The sequence below is a fragment of the Panicum virgatum genome, chromosome 5N, assembly GCF_016808335.1.
Source record: "Panicum virgatum strain AP13 chromosome 5N, P.virgatum_v5, whole genome shotgun sequence".
Taxonomy (NCBI): domain Eukaryota; kingdom Viridiplantae; phylum Streptophyta; class Magnoliopsida; order Poales; family Poaceae; genus Panicum; species Panicum virgatum.
In genome coordinates, this window is record NC_053149.1 from 19,301,877 (window position 1) to 19,319,882 (window position 18,006).

The following is an 18,006-nucleotide window of genomic DNA, read 5'->3' on the forward strand; positions in this document are numbered from 1 at the left end:
TCCGTAGCCCGCCTGATCTCCTTTCTCAAATCGAATTTGCCTCTGCCTTGGGTCTTGTGCGAGCAGTAGTTGGAATCCGATAGGTATAGGAACCGGCGACCAGAGAGAATTAATTAGTTTAGTTTAGAATTGCATGTTCAGCTCTCTTGATGACTTTGACCCGGAGACGGTAGCTGACAATCGGCGTAGTTGCTCCGCATGCGATCCGAATTGCTGCTCTGATTGGATTGGACCCCACCTCGGTCAGGGACGCGTGTAGCAGATCGGATTCTGGGTCTTCAATTCATCCCGGGTACCCGTGCATCCCTCTTCAACGCCGCTTGCGCCCCTGACGCCACCGCTTGTCCATGGGTAGCCCCCCGTCCAAATTGGATCGGGATTGTTCTTGATGCAGATCATCGTCGTAGCCCGAGCTTGAATCGAGGTGAGCTCGATCCGTACTTGATCGCGTGGTTTCCGATTAGAACGAAAATTCAAATTTTGCCGAGATCATCGGCGAGGTCGTCGATGTCGCCCGATGAGGTCGTTGATGTCGCAGCAGGATGCTGAAGCAGAAGCCTCCAGCCCCTGAGCATCAGCGATGCAGACCCCGAGGCTGAAGGTGAACGTCGCGCCCTCGTCGAACACGACGCTAGTGAAGTTGATGCCATCGAATTCGCTGGTGGATCTTCGACGAACACCCCTACTGATGTGTCAGCTGTCGGTGTTTTACCGTCAAGCCTACCTAAGAATATTTTAAGGTAGTAGACTTGTAGGTAGGGTGTCGCCGAGATCAGGAACTCGAAGGTGCAAGCAACACAAGTTTAGACAGATTCAGGCCACAATATGCGTAATAGCCTACGTCCTGTTGGTTTGTTTGTATTGCCTTGGTATTGAATATTGAGTTGGTTGTTTTGGAGGGGTCCCTGCCCGCCCTTATATACTCTGGGGGACAGGGTTACATGTAAGTCCTAGTCCGATACTAGCTTAGGAGTCCTACTCGAGTACTCTCGAGTAGTTTCCTTCTGTATTTGGCTAGTTCTACTCCTATTCGGGTAGATATATACGGATAAGGTATGGACATGTCCCATCCCTTATTCGGTCATTGTCTAAGCTATGTACGTTGTCCCGTAGCCCCGGGTCTGACACTTTCACCATACGTAGAAGAATTGGGGTCCGTCCTTTCATCTTTCAAACTTCATTATCATTTTATTCCTGCATATATCTCATTCAAAGCATCATATCTCAAAATATAATTGTCATTATCACCAAAACTCTTTTATAAGCCTAGATGCACTTTCAATCTCCCCATTTTTGATGATTGATGACAACACAATATGGGTTAAAAAGAGAGAAATAAAATCATGTTTTATACTCAATCATATTTAGAAGAGCTTCCCCCTAAATATGTGCATTTCTCATGTAAACAGTCTCAAATGCCATTGCACATATTCATGTAAGAACTCCCCCCTATATCATTGCATACAAGAGTATAAAAGTGCATGTGTGTGACAATAATAACCATGATGCATATGACATGAAATATCACAAAACAAAAGTGAAAATAACAATACACCATTCAAGCAAGGATAAATCAAGTCTCACAAAGTACACACATAGTCAATCACACTAGCAAATTTATGTCTTACAAACGAGTAGCAAGCCCTAACTACCATACGAATTTAAACACATAGTTCTCCACAAACATAACACCAATCAAGGTTCTTACATGTCCATTAACTAAAACATGAATGAAAAGCGATGAAAACATAGATAGGGTCTCCAAGCACCAAATTCAAATTCACTCTCCCTTTGGCATCAAGCGCCAAAAAGAGAGCTACTCATCGTCCTCATCACTTCCATCTCCATCACTAGCTTCCTCCTCATCATCATCACTTCTATCTTGGCCTTGATCCGCTCCGTCATCGGACTAGGCGGCCTCATCATCGTGCTTCTCCTCTTCCTCACGACCACCAAGGTCCTCCTCAATATCATCACCATCATGAGCAAAGGAAGTACTGCTGCTGTGATCCCAAGGGTCATAGATTGTTGGCGGTCCTTAAATGCGAAATCCAACCACCAACTATACTCACAAACATTGGAAAACTACATCTCTTACTCGCATATTTGTATCACTAACCTAGTTCCACAGACGTATTGTCTATCTATCCCTTGCAGGAACACAAGTCTGAAATAAGAAGAAAACACGACGTATACGCGACAAAAAGTGCACATCAGATCAACCGTCGTAACCTACTTACAAGGAGGGCCCACATGTTAGAGCAAACGGGAGAACCAAGAAAGCATCCACGCAGAATATCCACCTGGATCCACATGTCAGCATACCAGAGAAGGTAGAGCCTGGGGAGGCTCACCTAGGGGTCGGCTGACCCCCAGGGTCGGCCAAATCTACTGGACTAAATGCAGTCCAGGTGGCCTTTGAGGTGGAGTCACCGCCAAGTCTCCAGATCTCCGAGGCTAAGGTTTCCTAATTTATGGATGGCGGGAACCGACCTTGGAGGCTATATAAAGAGCCCCTCACCCCCTCGTTCAACACACACCAACACTTGAAGCCTCACTCTCACTCTCACTCTCACTTGAAGACTTGTATTCCTAGGTAGTGGAGCTAGGTTAGTGCTTTTCCTTTAGCGAATCAAGTCGTCCTTGGGTTGGAGAGCTTTCCTCGACCCTCGGTAATGGCTTTGTATTCGACTCATCAGTACTCTATTCGTAATGCAGAGCTGAGCCTTGGTTGCTTTGTTATGTTAGTAGTATATCATGCTTTGTCCTGTTATGCTGTTATCATAGCAAATAATATCCTGGCTTGGTGCTACACTAGTTATGCTTTATATATGCTCAGACTAGATGATCAAAGTAAGGATATCGGTTCATTATGCTTTCGGGCTTGCCTTAGCGTCTTACTTGTCCATCCGAAGGGTGGGAGACCCGAGGGCGTTAGGGTAGTGATTGTCAGACCCGGGACTACAGGACTACGTACATAGCTTAGACAATGACCGAATAAGGGATGGGACATGTCTATACCTTATCCGTTTGTAACTACTCAAATAGGAGTAGAACTAGCCGAATACAGAAGGAAACTACCCGAGAGTACTCGAGTAGGACTCCTAAGCTAGTATCGGACTAGGACTTACATGTAACCCTGTCCCCCCGGAGTATATAAGGGTGGGCAGGGACCCCTTCAAAATATATCTCATACCAAGGCAATACAAACAGCCAACAGGACGTAGGGTAGCCCAAATCTGTTTAAACTTGTGTTGCTTGCACCTTCAAGTTCCTGATCTTGGTGACACCCTGCCTACAAGTCTACTACCTTAGGGTATCCCTAGGTACGCTTGCCGGTAAAACACCGACAGCTGGCGCGCCATGTAGGAGTGTTCATCGAAGATCCACTGGAGAAATTGATGGCATCATTCAAATTCACTTGCGCCGTGCAACCAGAGGGCACAACGTTCGTCTTCGGCTCATGGGTCTGCGTCTCAGACGGCCTGGGCGACTTCCGTCGGCACCTTGTAACGAACATGGCACCATTTATGCCATTTCGAGTGATTTTGGTGATCGTATGACAACGCAATCAATGGGACTAATGGTTTTGTTGAGTGAACATTTCTAAATCCCTGGGATGAAGTAAAAAGGCCATACAAAGCAAAACACGAAGAAAGAACTCAAAGAAACGCTGAATTGGACGAGTTCTACTGAAATCAGTAGCACCGGTTTAACCGATGCCTAAGCATCGGTTCATCCGATGGTTGTCGGAAGATCCGACATCCTGGCATCTGTGCAAGAATGAAGATCAAGGGAAGATCAAGTGAAGCACCGGTTGAACCGATGGCGTCAACTCAATCATCGGTGCATTCAACGTACTATGTTCCAGAGATGATGTCAAGCACGCAGGAGCCACGCTTTCAGCACCGGTTGAACCGGTGGTGCGTCGGTGCATCCCATCGGTGCAATGACGTCAGCTGAAGAGGGAGGTCCAACGGCTAGTCCTGGTGTTATGAGTGACCGGTTTAACCGACACCCAGTCATCGGTTAAACCGGTGGTACCGCAGACTGTGCGTCAGAAGCTCAACGGCTACTTCAGGTCTGAAAGTGACCGGATGAACCGACGCCACCCCATGCAGAGGCATCGGTTCATCCAATGGTTTGCTGATTTCAGCTATCCGTAGGAGCAACGGCTACAAGACTTGGTGGCCTATATATACGCCTTACCCCGGCCATTTTGAAGTTACTGGAGACCAGAGACACCCCATGCACATTGAAGAACACCTCCAAGCCAACCCAAGTGCATATTGATCATATCCTTAGGTTTTAGCACTAGCTTTGTAAGTGTGAGTGCTAGTTTAGCTCTTGAGTGAGTGAACAAGCAAGGTTGTGATCCTTGTGGCTGGTTCTAGAGTGAACCAAACTTGTATCTTGGTGCGCCGGCCTCCTTGGAGCATTGGTGGCTTGCCGGCACGTCAACGACCCTCTGGCTTGGTGTGGAGCGGCGTCGACAACATTGTGCGGGGGACGGAGACCCCTCCTTCGTGGGCAATCTCCCTTAGTGGAAATCGGGATCAAGGTGACCGTGATTGTGTTCACGGAAGAGACTTGATTACCGGGAAGCGATACTCTTTGTGAGTGTTTCAACAACGTGGATGTAGGGGCGCCTTTGTGGCAATCCGAACCACGGGATAAACCCTCGCGTCAAGAGTTTGCTTCTCCTCATCCCTCCCACTTAAGCTTCCGCATTTCATATTGCAATCTTTGTGTCTTTACTTTCATAGAGTAGTTTCTTGATAGGATTGGCTATAGGTTGCTAAACTCCTTTGGGATGAGGGTTTCACACTAAGGTGAACCGTAGTTGCACATCTAGATAGCTTGATTTAGTTTAAGTTTTTGTGCAAACTAGTTTGAGCCATAGGTTAAGGTTTTTAGAGAGCCTAATTCACCCCCTCCCCCTCTTAGGCTAGAGCACCCGATCGCTTTCAATTGGTATCAGAGCTGGGACTCACTTCTCTCATAAAGAAAGCCAATTCTATTGGCAAATTTGTGTTTTCCGGCTCATTAGATCGGTAGGCTTTACCGCCTAGTGAGTTAGCTCTTAGGGGGAAAGGATGGATCCTTTTAGACCCGCTCCTTGGTTCGACGGCATGGGCTTCCAACGATGGAAGATCTTAATGCAAGCCCATCTCCAAGCAACGGGGCTAAATATTTGGAGAGTTGTGAGTGAGGGCATTAGAAATAATGGTCACCAAGAGAAGCAACATGATGTCACGGCTAAATGCATAATCTTGTCTTCTCTTAGTGATAATGTGTTCAATCGTGTTTATTCTTGTGAAAATGCTAAAGAGCTATGGAAGACTATCATTGAGAACTATGAGGGCACGGAGGATGTTGCCAATGAAAGATATCATGTTCTCATTGATAGGCTTAATAGCTTTAAGTAACTTGATGATGAGAATGCCGAAACTATATACTCACGGTTGAACACTCTTGTGAATGAGATCAATTCTTTAGGTGTGAAGCAAATTGAAGATACGGAACTCATTCGCAAGATCTTTCACTCACTCTGAAGGCTAGACTATGATTTGGTTACCACAATTCTCTATGAGAAAGATCTCACCACCTTGACACCAAATCAAGTCCTCAACAAGGTGATCGCCCATGAGCTACGCAATGACATCAAGGCTAAAGCGCCATCCTCTTCACCAACGCATAGCGCACTTGTATGCAAATAACTCAAGAAGTTGAACAAGATGGCCATCAAAGGTAGATCAAGTGATGAGGAAGAAGAGGATGCAAGAAGCTCCTCAAATAATGAAAAAGCGCCAATGAACCCCAATCTCTACAAGCAAGTGAAGAAGATGAACAAATGCTTGAAGGAAATCAACTCAATGGGGTATATGATCTTCCTCAAAGATGGGCCTCACCATCAACTAATGAAGGTTGAGAAGAAGTTCAAGAAGAACAAGGCAAAGAAGGAGAAGAAGCCCAAGCATGAATCATTTGCCACATTTGGTGAATGGGTAAGCGGTGGTGAAGAATCAAGTGCAAGTTCAAGTGATGAATCAAATAAGAAATTCACCACCCGCATGGGATCATCATCCAACACTTGATTTATGGCCAAAGGTATGGATAGTGATATAAGTGATGATGACTCCGACTCTCCTTCAATTGATGAACTTCTTGACCTTGTTCATGAGCACCAAAAAGTCATTAAGAAGCAATCAAAGGAAATAAAAAACCTTAATACTCTCAATGATCTAAATGCTTCTCTTGCTACAAATTTTGAAGATTTGATGTGCAAATTCAAATTGCTTAGTAAGGAGCATGAAGAGCTCAAGTTAAAATTTGAGAGCATTAATGAATCTTGTGCCATTCCAATCTCTAGGGTAGATGCTTCAATTTCTTAAATTGATTTAATTGATGAATCTTGCTCTAACCCTTGCAATGAGAAATGCTATGAGAATGTTGTTGTAGAATCATGTGATGATCTCATTGCCAAGGAAAATGATGAGCTCAAGCAAGAAGTGAAAAGGCTCATGAAGGACTTATATAGATTGAAGGGCAAAGACATAGAGAGCAATGTCCAACCTTCTCAAGATAACCGTGAAATCATGGTGAAGAAGCTTGAGAAGGGGTCCACCGTGACTTGCTCCAAGTGCCACAAAGAAGACCACAAGTCCAACAAGTGTTCTCAACCAAGAAAGAAGCTTCCGGATGAGAAGAACAAGAAGAAACTCACAATCAAGAGTTCTCTCATCTACACCAAGCCCAACCGGAGGAACAAAAGCAATAGCACCTCCTATGTGATCAAAAAGAAGACCAATGGCAAGGTGGTTGCTCACAAGGTTGGGAAGAAGAAAAGGAGTTGGAACCGCTACATTTGGGTGCCCAAGGAAATCATCACCAATATGAAGGGGCCTCAAATGGTGTGGGTTCCAAAGGAGACTTGAAGCCCAAGAATGGCTACGGGGGATTTGGAGGCTTAGCTTACAAGTTTAAGTGAAGGTCCAAGACAAAACAAGCTAAGCTCAAAACTTGGACATTTGTTGCCCAAGTCCCCCATAAGGTAATGGTAGATAGATTTCAATTCAAGCATCATGTAGCTCCATTGCTTTTGCTAGGATATTTTGCATACATTGAATCTCCTAGTATTATATATGGTGGGTTGCTTGTGTCATGATTCTAACCCATGAGCAACCTACATAGTTTGATAAGTGTGTAGAAAGCTACACAAGGTTACCCTTCATGGTACATGGACCTTATGAGGTATGTATTTCATTTTTGTACTATGAACACAAGCAATAGGGTAAACTTTCCATTGTTGTCAAAAACAATGTGCATACTTTTGCTTGGTGATTCAAACACTAAGTGCACATATTTAGGGGGAGTTCATCCTATGATTTGTGATTTTGAGACTAACATGCTTGCAAGTCTATCTTTTGTAGTCTCATGACGGAGTTAACACTCTAAGAGAATGTTATTCACGTTCAATGTGAACAAACAACTCTATAAGAGTGATTAGATAAATTGTGCTTCATGCATATTGAGCCATGCTCTATTGAACTTAAATGCTCATATCTAAGTTCATAGGCTATTTGCTCATACATTTGCTCAACCTTGGTGTACCAAGCACTCTTTGTGTAAAGACTTTCAATTGGTTGCAAGTCACTTTCAATTGGTACATACAAGGTAAACAAAAACTCCGGATGTATGTAAGGTTCTAAACTCATTCAATTGGTATCATTGTCAATTCCTTATTCTTTTAGAGCTATCTCCGTGCATGATTTGGTCTAAGCTCTCTTGTTCATACATCTAGTTGTGCACTTGATTTCCACATTATCTTTTTGTGCACATACTTATGGGAAGCTTAGCTCATGTCATGCTAGTTTTGTGATTTTGTGATCCACTATAGTAATTTTTCAAATTGGTATCTTCATTGATATCATACAATTGGATCATGAGTCATGGAACTAACTCCCTAGGCTACTAATCTTCTCTTGAGCTATATTGTTTTACAATAGCCTTTTTAGGTGATTTGATTCTAAAGGGGGAGAAATGTGGATCAAAGCAAGGCATGTTCCCAAAGAAGGAGAAGTACATTCCAAAGGGGGAGAAATGTCAAGTGAATCAAGTCAACATATGAGGGAAGAGTAGTAAATAGGAAAAGGAACAAAGGGGGAATTATGGTTTTAGGGGGAGGCCAAGTCGACATTGGATGGTGGTAAGCATCCAAGCAAGTGTAAGTGGTTCAATTTGTAAATGTTTGTAAATTTTATGCTTGCTTTGATTGTGTTGTCAGCAATCACCAAAAAGGGGGAGATTGTAATGAACATGACACCATTTATGCCATTTCGAGTGATTTTGGTGATCGTATGACAACACAATCAATGGAACTAATGGTTTTGTTGAGTGAACATTTCTAGATGCAAGGGACGAAGTAAAAAGTCCATACAAAGCAAAACACAAAGAAATAACTCAAAGAAACGCTGAATTGGACGAGTTCTATTGAAATCAGTAGCACCGGTTTAACCGATGCCTAAGCAGCAGTGCATCCGATGGTTGTCGGAAGATCAGATGGTTGTCGGAAGATCCGACGCCCTGGCATCTGTGCAAGAATGAAGATCAAGGGAAGATCAAGTGAAGCACCAGTTGAACTGACGGTGTCAAGTCAATCATCGGTGCATTCAACGTACTATATTCCAGAGACGATGTCAAGCATGCAGGAGCCACGCCTTCAGCACCGGTTGAACCGGTGGTGCGTCGGTGCAATGACGTCAGCTGAAGAGGGAGGTCCAACGGCTAGTCCTGACTACTCTGTTTCCTCGACTGCTACTCAGGCTACCACCAGATAGTGCTCAAGGAAGAGGACCAGATCAAGACTGCGTTCATCACTCTGTTTGGAACATATGCATACAAGACAATGTCCTTCGGATTGAAGAACGCGGGAGGAACTTATCAAAGGGCAATTCAAATGTGCTTTGCCAATCAGCTCCACCGCAATGTCGAAGCATATGTTGATGACGTGGTCGTCAAGACTAGAAATCAAGATGACCTCATTGCAGACCTAGAAGAAACCTTCAGCAGTCTGCGGCGATTTTGTTGGAAACTGAATCCAACCAAGTGTGTCTTTGGAGTACCTTCCGAAAAATTGCTCGGGTTCATTGTCAGCAACCAAGGCATCGAGGCCAACCTAGAAAAGATCACAGCAATCGTGGACATGGAGGCTCCAGCCACAGTCAGAGATGTGCAGAAGCTCACAGGCTGCATGGCAGCCCTGAACAGGTTCATCTCCCGTATGGGGGAGAGAGGACTACCCTTTTTCAAACTTCTGAAGCGTCAAGATAAATTCAAGTGGACAGAAGAAGCCGAGCGAGCCCTGTAGGATCTCAAGCAGCATTTGCAGTCTCCTCCAATCCTTACTGCTCCACTACCGGGCGAAAGCCTACTCTTATACATCGCGGCAACTACTCACGTCATCAGTACGGTGATAGTAATTGAGCGCGAAGAAGCAGGCCATGTATTTGGAGTATAGAGGCCGGTCTACTTTGTTGGCGAGGTACTTTCTGAGTCCAAGGTACGATACCCTGCGATCCAAAAACTACTCTATGCAATCCTAATTACTTCAAGGAAGCTACGCCATTATTTCGACGAATACAAGATTTCGGTGGTTACTGATTTCCCATTGGCGGATATACTCCACAACCAAGATGCCACCGGACGGATTTCAAAATGGGCAGTTTGTTGGCGCCTACCAACGTCACCTAGCGATGACGCCCGCAGATGCCAATTTGGGACGGCAGTATTTCATGAACCACGAATAGATCCGCAAGCGCACGGAATACCGCTGTAGCATTTTACCCGGGAGTATACCGGAATGTGTGTGTGTGTGTTCTATTCTCTACCCCCTTCTATTTATAGCAGGGAGCCACCAACCGCAGCACCCCAAACCGACATCGTGAGCCAACAGGGAAGTGCCACGTGCCTTGGTTGAGGCGGTGGGGCCCACGGGCTTGGCCGGCCGACCAGGTAGGTCGGTTGGCCTGCCCGGGCCGCCAACCGCCCCCAACTTCCTGGAGTAGGCTTGTCTTGGTCTCCCCTTGTCCTAAAGTTGAGGCACGGCCTGCCCCAGCTGGGTTTGCTTCAGTTCTTGGGCTTCACTTGGTCCATTTGAGCCTGAATCGGTACTCTGATATTTTCTGTGATTTTGTGTCGGGCCAAAGTGTGATTGTAACCTGCATATTAGCTTGAAAACACAACTTGCATATTCTAAAAGGTAAAGTGTGATTTAGGAACTTTATTGGATAAGGATGTGTGTAAGAAATGCAAACTCTCATGATTTTCTGATCAAGTTGACATCTGGAAATGGTCGTTAGTGAGCGTCAACAAGATCCCCCAAGCTGTCCTTTGCTCGTCCTGAGCAAAGTAGGACAAATCAGGTTGTTCATCAGAAAATCACTTTGACTCGTATCTTACCAGTCATGTCATAGTCTGAAGCAAAGAGATTCATCTATAAGCTTAAATAAGTTGGTTAGCATACCTTTGCTCAATTACCTTACTCCCTCATGGGGCTTTTTAGCTGTCTCCTTGTCTTGGGCTGTTGAGAGTTAGAATGGTGCATAAATCAGTACTCGTTCATAGATCCTCAATCCATCTGGAGACACTTTTTTGAAAGATTTTTGAAAACTTGGCAAAGCTAAAAGATAACTCTCTCAAGGCACTCATCTTGTATTTCCTTACCAGGGCAGTGTTTGCCTTTGATCTTCCCTACTACTACAAGCCTTTGTGGAGCTTAAGGTAGGATAAGAATATGGCACACTTGTATTCTATTTATTGTAAAGTCAAAGAGAGGATCCATAGAGAAGCAAGTCATGCAATCTCGATCAAAAGGTGCAAGTGTATGAATGGATGGATAGATGGATGAATATGGCTTACTCCTTGAGGTAATGGCTTTTCTCTCTCGAATCATCCCTGTCTCTCTCTCTTTTTTTTAGACATGGTTACCCCCTTTTTCTCTCCTTTTTTTTGGGTCATGCTTCTTTAGCATGCCATCTTTTCTCTTCTTTTTAGGGCAACCATAATCTGACTTTATTTTATTTCAGGAATGATCTACGAGAGAGATCACCAAGACATGGAGCATTTATAGATGTGAAGTGGATGGTGGTGCTAATTCCCAGTGTAGGAATATAACAAATGGATGGAACATGTACGTGCTTATGATCGAGAAAGCATGAAGAGCATCTTACTAGGGTCACCCAATTTGACAAAACTCAACAGAATATCAAGCAGCATATGTATAAGGGGTTTTCATGGAATATGACATATGGCTCTGGTAGGACATTGCATATCGCTGGGAAACTTGCCTTTTATTTTTTTAAAATTTTCTTTTATCAAAAACAACTCCAGACTTCAAGCATCACTAGAAGAAGCTTGCATAACCTTATTTAACATATCTAAACTCACAACAACTTAGACTCGGATCAAGCATATGCAACCCACGAAACTTTCAGGTTTATTGGCAACATAATTATATAACCAACGAATATAAACTCAGGAGAACTCTTATTTTCAAACTAGGCACAACAGACATGATAGAGCAAAGCAAAACTCATCCTTTCAAATTATCAAAAGGGAGTTAAAACATTCTTACCGCGCATCATGGAAAAGGGAAATAATGCAGTAAATTTTTATTTTGTTTTTGGAAGTTTTTATCAATTTTTATTGAAAGCAAATAAAGGGATACAGTTGACTTAGGGGAGGGAACCTCCCCCAAGCTAGCTCTTAGTTTAGGGTCAAAAAGCAGGACCTTTCTCCATACCTGATCGGGTTAAGGTCGTTTTGTCCGTACCTGGAGAAGTAGTAGTGGTCGATGACGTCTTGTTCTTCTTGCGCCACACCTTCTTGGTCTTCTTTTATGGCGTAGGCGGCGCAGGAACAGGATCCTTTGATTTACCCTTCTTGTTAGACCTTTTTGAGTTCACTGGATCTTCTTTCATAAGTGTCTTCATAAAAGGTATAAGACTATCTTTCTGAGAGGGTGTGACTTCGACTTCTTTGATTTTCTGAGGATTTGGCCCAAATTTGACCTAGATCATCAAGCATTGCTCTTTCTTGGGTCGGAAGTCAAATTTCTCCTCTTTACCATTGATATGGAGTCAGATTACTCCGGCCCCAACATCAATATGTGCATCTGCTGTATTGAGGAACGGTGTCGCAGCCCCGCCCAAATTAATCCGGCTTAAGTGCACTAACCATCATTAAAATGACAATCAGGGTTAACACGCACTTAAAACGGAGTAATCCGGTAGTGCTGTCGGGTAAAATCCCGATTAAACCACTTGAAACAGGATCGACAAAGCAGTCCAGAGAATGCAACATTCCACAAATTTTACAGCACAGAGTACGAAATTGAATTATTATTGCAAACCAAGTTTGAATTTATAAAAGTACAACAGAGTTTAAGTTTGACGGAAAACGAACGATAGTCTAGCGACGAAACAAGACGTCATGATGAAGCCCATACATGATGTCAGCTACATCCTCAGATGTACCACTTGAAAAACAAAGCCACAAGCAAGGCTGAGTATACTAATACTCAGCAAGGCTTACCCGACTAAGGGTATACTTAGCCCTTTATCTAGACATGCAAGGCTTTTGGCTTGAGGGGTTTGTTTTGCCGAAAAGCAGTAAAGAGTAGATCCTTAATTTCAGGTTTTAGCTTCCAAATTCTAGTTCAATTAACCATTCTATGTGAGCATCTATCCAATAGCATACATGGTGGGAAATAATTATCTTTCATCATCCAACCAACCATATTCATCATCATCTTTCACTTCTTACTCTATGTGGAAAAAGGGTTAAGCAGTCCCAAACCGTGAGAAGCGGACGATTCGAATCAAATTTGTTAACCTGGCCAGGTAGACCTAACTCACACGTATGGGAACCAAGTCACCCACACGATTTTTCCCCTTTCTTTCCGGGTTGTGGATCAGGGTCACCCACCTCGACTACAAGAATCCACGCCACGGTACGACGCATGGTCGTGAGCCTTCTTGCACCCGCATGTGGCCGCATGAGAACAACGTTCAAAGAGGGTGAGGGAAAAGTCCACTCGCCGGGCCGATCAGGTACTTAAGCTTACCGATTACCATATTTCTCGGCATGTGGTTAGTACGTTCAAAAGATTAACCACCACTACCACACACTGCGGCCTTATCCATTTTCACTAAACAGACGGGGTATCACAAGTACCACAACCCCGCCCGTGAGCCTTATAGTTGCAGTATGTAGTAGACATTCAACTCCTATAATTCTCGCGAGTGACAGGAAATCACTCGACTTCCACCGAACCATTAGCCTAGCCATCTAGCGACCTACACGTACTAATGTTCAAGCATAGGTACCTAGGATTATGCAGCTAAGGTTCCAAGCAACTCCTGTAAACTTAAATGCGCAAGTAGATAGAAACAATAATAAGTTACATAAATTTAAAATAGATAGGACATGCTCCGGGGCTTGCCTGGGATTAACACTAGGTCAGTGTTAGTTAGAGAATAACTGCTCGGCGAGCATCTTCCTTCGGTCATGCACATCGGGATCCATCCATACATCTTCTAGATGTGTCCACCATTCACCGTCTTCTGGCTCGGCTTCAACGTCACATCCTTCACGTGGTTCATCTATCATACCTAAATGAAATGCAGCAATGCATATGTATGAATGCACAGTTTCGAGTTGCTCAACAATGTAGATGTTATTATTTTACCTTCACGATAAAGTTGTAGTCCAACATGATGTGAGTTTGGATGTGAACTTCTTAATTAACATTTCCTGGGCAGTCATTTATAGAGTAGTTATTTGACACAACTTAGTTCATAAAATCAAAGTGGGGTTTTCATTATATACCAAAACATACAAAAGTTATTTCTTCTAACAAAACTAAAGATAACATGCTTTGTCCAAAACTATAATTACCCATAGCTCATGGGGTTGAAATTTTGATGCAAGGAGCAAAACTGAAGTACCAACTTACAATAAAATTTTCAGCTATTTTCATGAAGCAGATTAAACATGAATAATAAGTTAAACAACTTTTGCTGGGATAAAGATCTATTTTTACAGGACAAATTAGGAAGTTATTGATTCTCAAACTTGGCATGCAGGTTCATCTACTCAAACTCAAGCTCTAGTAAAACTATGAGATTTTTCTAATGAAGGAAACTAGGGTTTTTGTTTTACAAAGTTTATTCATGATTAAATCGAAAGGACTAGTTATACATTACTAAAAATTCCCAAAAATTTTCTATAGCATCTAGAAACAAAGCTAAGTCTGTTTTAAAAATTTAAGCTCAATAAAACTAGTATATAACCCTGTGGATTTAATTCTATTTAACCTAGGCATAAACCAAGATCTAATGAAACCTATAGCTAGATTTGTCAAAATGTCCTCAAATTTTTACAGTAAGCTATTAATATAGGGTGTAGCACTCTATCCAAAAACTAGCCTTAGTTCATGAATACAACAGGAGATACATTTGTGTGCTATTTAATCTAATCTTTATCCTAGATTAAAATAGAAGCATAATATGAACATGTGACTGTAACAAAAGTTGTAGGTTTTGATCTAAGTATTCCAAAACATTTTAGTTTGAATTTTTATGATTTTATACGATTTTATATGGAATTTACAAGTTTGCTGTTTTTGAAAACAAAAGAAAAAGGAAACGAACTTTTGCATCTAGGCCCTTGGATTTCTGTTTCTTCTCACGGGAGGTCCTTGGCGGAACTGGTCAGAACAGGGGAGGGTCGGACGGCCGTTTTCCGGTGAGGTTCGGCCCCGGCGGCGAGGGGGAAGTTAGGGAAAAGGGTGAGGGGGCTCGTGCGCACCTGCCGGTGGTCTCAGTTGGGGCTGAGGTGGCCTGTGGTGGCCTGTCCGCGGGCGCCGGCGGCCGGCGGCCGCCCTGTGTCGCGGCTGCGCCGCTCCGGTGAGGGAAAGAGAGCGAGGAGTGGTCGGGGAGCTTCAGGGGGAGGTCGTGGAGCGATTCCCGGGCTTAGTTTGGGCGAAGGGAGACTGGAGGTGGGAGCTCCACGGGAGCAGGGCGACGGCGGCCATGGGGTGCCGCGGCGGCAGCTCGCCGGTGGCTTGGGGCGGTGGTGAACGGGCTTGGGAGGACCAGTGAGGGCTGACAAAGCTCACTAGGGATACGGTTGGGGGAGAGGAAAAGCGGAGGAGGGGGCTCCGTGGGAGCAGAACGACGGCAATGGCGCCTGTGGCGCGCTGAGCGACGGGAAGAGGGGCTCGGCTCTGGAATAGGCAAAACAGAGAGTAGAAAACGAACTTGGCTTCGTTGGATGGTTAAGCAGCGACGAGAGGGTTCGACGAGGCGACGCGTGGTGGTGCCGGCGACGAGACGGCGACGAACGACGTGAGCAGAGAAGGAGATGGAGTTGATGGCAGTCTCGTGATTAACTCGAAGTTCAAAACTCCAGTTCGTAAACTCTATTTTTCTCCCTATTCCAAAGGTCAAATGAAAAACTTTTGAATATAAAACTTGCTTAAATTTTCGAGATCTACAACTTTCGTTTTAGGCGCTTTTTCATTTGAGGCTTCGTTTGAAAAATAAAATTTAAAACTTGAATGTATTTGAAAATATCGTATACACTTCGGAAATCAACTTTTTCTCCCATTTTTGTGTAGCAACTCGAAAAACTTTGAACATGAAAGTTGTTCGTATTTTGAAAACCTACAACTTTAGTTTTGGACAAAAATTCATTTGAGCTATATTTTAGAAATTATTTTCAAAGCAGATTAGTTTGAAATTTGACAGATAGTTTAAATCTTTGAATAATACGGTTCAAAGGACCTGTCATTTTATGTTCAAACTTTTATTTTCTCTCTTTGACTTCAACAAAACTTTGATTTAACGTGATTTTAGAGAGATGCCTACTCAATTTCATATGTATACTTGCATTGGTTTACAAAATTATTTATGGTTTCTGACCTATGCATCTATACACATACACATGCATGCACACATAAATGTATTCGATTCCATTTTCTTGGTTGATTATGCATGATATCATATTTAATATTTCTTACTTAGCATTTTAAAACTCTGGGATGTCACAGCCTACCCCCCCTTAAAAAGAATCTCGTCCCGAGATTTCGATCGAAAGACTCTCAAGGGAAGAGGAGTAGACTAACCATCAAAGCTAGTAGGATAAAGTCAAAATAGAGAAGGTTGATGTTGGCGATATGATCTTTTGCAGATAAGGATTGAGAACTTAGAGATAGTTTAGGAAGCAAGGTATAAGAAACACGATATCCCCTACAATTTTATCCGATTGGTAACTTGTCCAACTTTGTGTGTTTTATGCCCTCTTGTTCCAATGGTAATGGCATAGATTGCTTGAGCATCTAAGCAGATTAAATAGAGTCCCTTGTCTACCACCTATTGGAGTCTTCCCACGTTCACATCCATTACCAGTTCCTTCGATGATTGTCCTCTTCGCGTCTTCAGAAGAAAGGCTTACTCGATTTGGGATCCGATATATATATCTCCAGACAGACAATAGAGACAGAGTTGAGGAAGGCTCACGCGACACCTGCGCGTGCCGAGTAATAGAACCTGGTGTTGGTTGTCCACAGAAGGCCCTCATTTTCGTTGTAGCATTGCCAGTCATTACTAATAACACCACTACCGAGCATATCTCTAACCAGAATTTCCGAGTATGGTATTATAAGAAAGATGGATAGCGAAATAATGCATGGACGAGTATTATGAAAAGATGGATAGCAAAGAGATGATCCAAGTACAAGGTATGGTGTATGAGTGGTAGAGATTAATCGTGCCACTGTGTGAACTAATCAATTGTTTTTCCACACTAAAAAGCTCCAGGGTTTTCAGCTTTTGCCGTGAGTAATGATGGATAACATATGTGGACACAATCACCACCAAAGTCGACTGGAAAGGATCGGTGGACTTTTCTAGTACTAACATATAGCAGGATTTTGCAGAGAAGAGAGGATCTAAGTCCTAGAAGAATCAATTTCTCAATCTGGTGATGAATCTAGATAGAAAAGATATCAATGTGAGTTTTTGGTCAAGGACATTCTTGCTCAAACTATTGATTAAATTAAATAGTATGATGTGAGATGCATATGCTCGATGACCATGAGAATGATGCATCCTCAAGATGTGTGATTGCAATGCTGGTGCAATGCAATGACGAAATATTTTATATGCAATTAAAATGGTGATTATGACATGATGCAATTGCCACGATGCTGACCCAATTTTGCATACACTCTGATGCAATGATGATGATGCTCTTGACGGATGCATGTATGAGATTCCTTATCAAGTACCACAAAATCAACTAGGACAAAACAGTCCCGTACTCTCACGGGGGCATCCTCAGCGATTCCTTCTTGGTGCCGTATTGAGGAGTCAGCCAATTGCAACTGCATGGGTGTCGGTGTCAACTCTGTGTAGTTGAGTTGGTCAAAGACTGCCTTCGGCATCACACTAACACTGTCTCCCAAATCACATAAGGCTTTGTCGAAGTTCTATGCCCCTACCGAACATCTGATAGTTGGGAATCCTGGATCCTTCTTCTTCTCGGGCAATTATAGAAGTATAGCTGCACTGCATGCCTCAGTGAGTTTGATTACTTCGGTAGTTGGCAGTGGTCGCTTGTTGTTGATTATGTCCTTGATATAACAAGCATAGGTCGGAACCTTCATCGCATCCATCAAGGGTACATTGATGTTCACTTGTTGTATTATCTCAACAAAGCGGCTGAACTGCTCATCTGTACTTGGCTTCCTTGCCCTCATAGGGAACGACAATACTTGGGTATCATAAAATTCATGCGGAGCCGTCTTCCCTTCATGAACCTTCTCGGGTTCCTCCTCCCGAGGTGGTTCTTCTGCCACCGGGCTTGCTTTCTTCCTGTTAACATGGTTAGGATAAGGCGGGTCTTGAGTAGTTTTACCTCCTCGTGTGGTTATCGCCTTAA